This window comes from Triticum aestivum, chromosome 2D, assembly GCF_018294505.1.
Source record: "Triticum aestivum cultivar Chinese Spring chromosome 2D, IWGSC CS RefSeq v2.1, whole genome shotgun sequence".
In the NCBI taxonomy this organism is placed as follows: Eukaryota; Viridiplantae; Streptophyta; class Magnoliopsida; order Poales; family Poaceae; genus Triticum; species Triticum aestivum.
Window position 1 is genome coordinate 641,793,465 of NC_057799.1, and position 6,000 is coordinate 641,799,464.

Genomic DNA, 6,000 nt, shown 5'->3' on the forward strand with positions numbered 1-6,000 from the left:
TTGCTCACCACTCGACAGGATTTTATAAACTTAGGCGAAATGGATTCGCTGCTAAGCCCCTGAGTGAGAGGCTTGCTCACCACTCGGTAGGATTTTATAAACTCAGGCAAAACGGATTCACGGCTAAGCCACCCACTGGGGGATTTCAGACACAAATATAAGCAACGACAATCTTTTTAGAAGACTGTAAAGCTCTTGTCTTTAATAAACAAACTACAAAGGTATTTCTTATTACATCTCAATGGAATGAGTACTTAAGTATAAAAGGGGCGGAGCAGCTCCGCATTCCAAGCGCGTGGCTCGTCTTTCTTGTGCTCGACATTGTAGAGGTGGTACGCTCCATTGTGGAGCACTCTGGTGACAATGAAGGGACCTTCCCAGGAAGGGGCGAGCTTGTGTGGTTTCTGCTGATCCACTCGAAGAACCAAGTCTCCTTCTTGAAATGCTCGACCTCTCACGTGTCTGGCATGGAATCGACGCAAGTCTTGCTGATAAATGGTCGACCGGATTAAGGCCATCTCTCTTTCCTCTTCTAGGAGATCAATTGCGTCTTGTCGGGCCTGTTCTGCTTCATCTTCAGAGAAAAGTTCGACTCGGGGTGCATTGTGAAGCAAGTCACTCGGTAGAACAGCTTCAGCTCCATAGACCAAGAAGAATGGAGTTCGGCCAGCCGACCGATTGGGAGTTGTCCTCAATCCCCAAAGAACTGATGGAAGTTCATCAACACAGGCGCCTGCTGCATGGTTGAGATCACGCATCAATCGGGGTTTCAGTCCTTTGAGAATCAAGCCATTTGCTCTTTCCGCTTGTCCATTCGAATGGGGGTGGGCGACTGAAGCATAGTCGACTCGAGTGCCTTGGGAAGCACAGAAGGCTCTGAACTCATCAGAATCGAAGTTCGACCCGTTGTCAGTGATGATGCTGTGTGGAACACCATATCTGAACGTTAACTCTCTGATGAAGCTGACAGCAATACTAGCTTCAAGGCTTTTGATAGGCTTGGCTTCAATCCACTTGGTGAACTTGTCGACTGCTACGAGCACGTGAGTGAAGCCGCTCCTACCAGTCCTCAGAGGTCCAACCATATCCAAACCCCAAACAGCAAAGGGCCAGACGTGTGGAATGGTCTTCAGGACTGATGCAGGCTTGTGAGACATGTTGGAGTAAAACTGGCAACCTTCACATTTGTCAACTATTTCGTTTGCCATCTTGTTTGCTCGTGGCCAATAAAATCCTGCTCGGTATGCTTTGGCCACAATGGTCCGAGAGGACGCATGGTGACCACAGGTCCCCGAGTGGATGTCATTGAGGATCACTCGACCTTCTTCTAGTGTTATGCATTTCTGGCAGACTCCAGTCACACTTTCTCTGAACAACTGTCCTCTTATCACAGTAAAGGCTTTGGATCGATGGACGATCTGTCGAGCCTCTTCTTCATCCTCTAGGAGTTCCTTCCTGAGAATGTATAAAATATACGACACTGTCCAGTCGGGAGTGATGACCAAAACCTCCATGATCAAGTCGACCACGGCTGGGACTTCGACTACAGTCGGATCTATGGCACTCTTAGGCTGCGGGGGCTCTTCAGTGAAAGGATCTTCTTGAACTGAAGGTGTATGAATGTGTTCCAAAAACACGTTGCTGCGAATGGCCTCCCTCTTGGAACCTATCTTTGCCAAATCATCAACTGCTTGATTTTTCAGTCGGGGTATATGATGGAGCTCTAACCCCTCAAATTTCTTTTCTAACTTTCTCACTGCGTTACAGTAATGATACGTCTCGAACATATCTATAATTTATGAAGTATTCATGCTATTATAATATCCATCTTGGATGTTTTATGGGCTTTTTTATGCACTTTTATATTATATTTGGGACTAACCTATTGACCCAGAGCCCAGTGCTAGTTCCTGTTTTTCCCCTTGTTTCAGTGTTTCGAAGAAAAGGAATATCAAACGGAGTCGAAACGGAATGAAACCTTCTGGAGAAGTTATTTTTAGAAGGAAAGCAACCCCAGAGACTTGGAGTCCACGTCAAGAAAGCAACAAGGAAGGCACGAGGCAAGGGGGCGCGTCCACCCCCCTAGGCGCGCCCTCCACCCTCGTGGGCCCCTCGTGGCTCCCCTGACATACTTCTTTCACCTATATATACCCATATACCCTAAAACGATCGGGGAACAGAATAGATCGGGAGTTCCGCCGCCGCAAGCCTCTGTAGCCACTAAAAACCAATCGGGACCCTGTTCCGGCACCCTGCCCGAGGGGGGATCCCTCACCGGTGGCCATCTTCATCATCCCAGCGCTCTCCATGACGAGGAGGGAGTAGTTCACCCTCGGGGCTGAGGGTATGTACCAGTAGCTATGTGTTTGACCTCTCTCTCTCGTGTTCTTGTGGTGGTACGATCTTGATGTATCGCGAGCTTTGCTATTATAGTTGGATCTTATGATGTTTCTCCCCCTCTACTCTCTTGTAATGGATTGAGTTTTCCCTTTGAAGTTATCTTATCGGATTGAGTCTTTAAGGATTTGAGAACACTTGATGTATGTCTTGCATGTGCTTATCTGTGGTGACAATGGGATATCACGTGATCTACTTGATGTATGTTTTGGTGATCAACTTGCGGGTTCCGTGACCTCGTGAACTTATGCATAGGGGTTGGCACACGTTTTCGTCTTGACTCTCCGGTAGAAACTTTGGGGCACTCTTTGAAGTACTTTGTGTTGGTTTGAATAGATGAATCTGAGATTGTGTGATGCATATCGTATAATCATACCCACGGATACTTGAGGTGACATTAGGGTTTTGGTTGATTTTTGTCTTAAGGTGTTATTCTAGTACGAACTCTATGATAGATCGAACGGAAAGAATAGCTTCGTGTTATTTTACTACAGACTCTTGAATAGATAGATCAGAAAGGATAACTTTGAGGTGGTTTCGTACCCTACCATAATCTCTTCGTTTGTTCTCTGCTATTAGTGACTTTGGAGTGAATCTTTGTTGCATGTTGAGGGACAGTTATATGATCCAATTATGTTATTATTGTTGAGAGAACTTGCACTAGTGAAAGTATGAACCCTAGGCCTTGTTTCCTAGCATTGCAATACCGTTTGTGCTCACTTTTATTATTAGTTACCTTGCTGTTTTTATAATTTCGGATTACAAAAACCTATATCTAACATCCATATTGCACTTGTATCACCATCTCTTCGCCGAACTAGTGCACCTATACAATTTACCATTGTATTGGGTGTGTTGGGGACACAAGAGACTCTTTGTTATTTGGTTGCAGGGTTGTTTGAGAGAGACCATCTTCATCCTACGCCTCCCACGGATTGATACACCTTAGGTCATCCACTTGAGGGAAATTTACTACTGTCCTACAAACCTCTGCACTTGGAGGCCCAACAACGTCTACAAGAAGATGGTTGTGTAGTAGACATCAAGCAGTTTCTGGCGCCGTTGCCGGGGAGGCTAGGTAAGCGGCACTCACACCCCGTCAACTAAGCTCTTTTCTGGCGCCGTTGCCGGGGAGGTGAGTGCTTGAAGGTATATCTTTAGATCTTGCAATCGAATCTTTTTGGTTCTTGTTTTAGCACTAGTTTAGTTTATAAAAGAAAACTACCCAAAAAATGGAATTGAGTTTACCTCATACGCTTCATCTTTTTAATATCTTTCGTGAGTATGATGGAAAGGAAAATTGTGCCAAAGTGTTGGAACAAGAATGCATTAAAATGTTTGGCACTAAATCTTTGAATGATGAGCATGATTGCAATGTTGTTAGTATGAATTCCTTGAATATCCATGATGCTAATGATATGCAAAGCCACAAGCTTGGGGAAGCTATGTTTGATGAAGATGATATTTTTTGTCCCCCAAGCTTTGATGAGCAAATTTACTATGATGAAAGCATGCTTCCTATCTATGATGATTATTGTGATGACACGTATGCTATAAAGAATAATGATAACCATGAAACTTGTCATCTTGATCTTAATTTTCAATCACATGATAGTTGTTTTGTTGAGTTTACTCCCACTGTTCCGAATGAGAAGAAATTTGCTTATGTGGAGAGTAATAAAAATTATATGCATGTAGATCATGAAAAGAATGCTTTAGGCGCTGGTTATATTGTTGAATTCATTCATGATGCTACTGAAAATTATTATGAGGGAGGAATTTATGCTTGTAGAAATTGCAATAACATCAAGTTTCCTCTCTATGTGCTTAAAGTTTTAAAGTTATGCTTGTTTTGCCTTCCTATGCTAGTTGATTATTGTTCCCATAAGTTGTTTGCTCACAAAATCCCTATGTATAGGAAGTGGGTTAGACTTAAATGTGCTAGTCATATTCTTCATGATGCTCTCTTTATGTTTCAATTCTTATCTTTTATGTGAGCATCATTGAAATCATCATGCCTAGCTAGGGGCGTTAAACGTTAGCGCTTGTTGGGAGGCAACCCAATTTTATTTTAGTTTCTTGATTTTTGGTTCTGTTTAGTAATAAATAATCCACCTAGCTTCTGTTTAGATGTGGTTTTGTGTTTTAATTAGTGTTTGTGCCAAGTAGAACCTTTGGGAAGACTTGGGTGAAGTCTTTATGATCTTGCTGTAAAAAACAGAAACTTTAGCGCTCACGAGATTAGCTTCAACTTTTTACTGGAGAGTGATATTTAGTTGATTCTTTTTGCAGATGATTACTAGACAAATTTCTCACGTCCACCAATTTATTTTAGAATTTTTGGAGTTCCATAAGTATACGTTTGATACAGATTACTACAGACTGTTCTGTTTTTGACAGATTCTGTTTTCTATGTGTTGTTTGCTTATTTTGATGAATCTATGAGTAGTATCGGAGGGTATGAACCATAGATAAGTTGGAATACAGTAGATATAACACCAATATAAATAAATAATGAGTTCATTACAGTACCTTGAAGTGGTGTTTTGTTTTCTTTCGCTAACGGAGCTCACAAGATTTTCTGTTAACTTTTGTGTTGTGAAATTTTCAAGTTTCGGGTAAAGATTCGATGGACTATGGAATAAGGAGTGGAAAGAGACCAAGCTTGGGGATGCCCAAGGCACCCCAAGGCAATATTCAAGGATAACCAAGAGCCTAAGCTTGGGGATGCCCCGGAAGGCATCCCCTCTTTTGTCTTCGTTCACCGGTAACTTTACTTGGAGCTATATTTTTATTCACCACATGATATGTGTTTTGCTTGGAGCGTCATTTTATTTTCTTTAGCTTTGCTCGCTGTTTGAATAAAATACCAAGATCTGAAATTCTTAAATAAGATAGAGTCTTCACATAGCTACATAATTATTTAACTACTCATTGATCTTCACTTATATCTTTTTGGAGTAGTTTGTCATTTACTCGTGTGCTTCACTTATATCCTATGAGTAGATGGTTGAATGATTTGAATGTCATAAATCTGAAATTATATATGTTTCATATGCTTATCCCATGGGGAGTAATGACTTTACTTATAAGAAGTAGAGGTGGTAAATTTTTTGAAGGTTAGCAAACATTGTATTGGTCACTTGAACAATTCATGAAAGAATATTGAAGGAAGAGAGATTTCACATATAAATATACTATCTTGGACATCTTCTATGATTGTGATCCCCATTAATTATTTTCAAACCTGAGCAAATTAGTTGAAGTTGGACAAGGAAGACAACATAGTGAGTTATGCTTGGGTATATTTGTATAGAAGTCATATTGTTATGGATCCTCTAACATGTGGTGCTTGCTATTTAGAATCCTTTGCTAGCCAAAATATCTGTACTAAGCGGGAATACTGCTTGTGCATCCAAATTCCTTAAACCAAGTTTCTTCCATGAGTGTCCACCATATCTACCTATATGCGGTATTTACCTACCGTTCCAAGTAAATTTGCATGTGCCAAACTCTAAACCTTCAAATAATAATCTGTTCTGTATGCCCGAATCGCTCATGTAGCGACTAGGGGCTAGCAGTATCTTCGATGCTAGGTGGGTT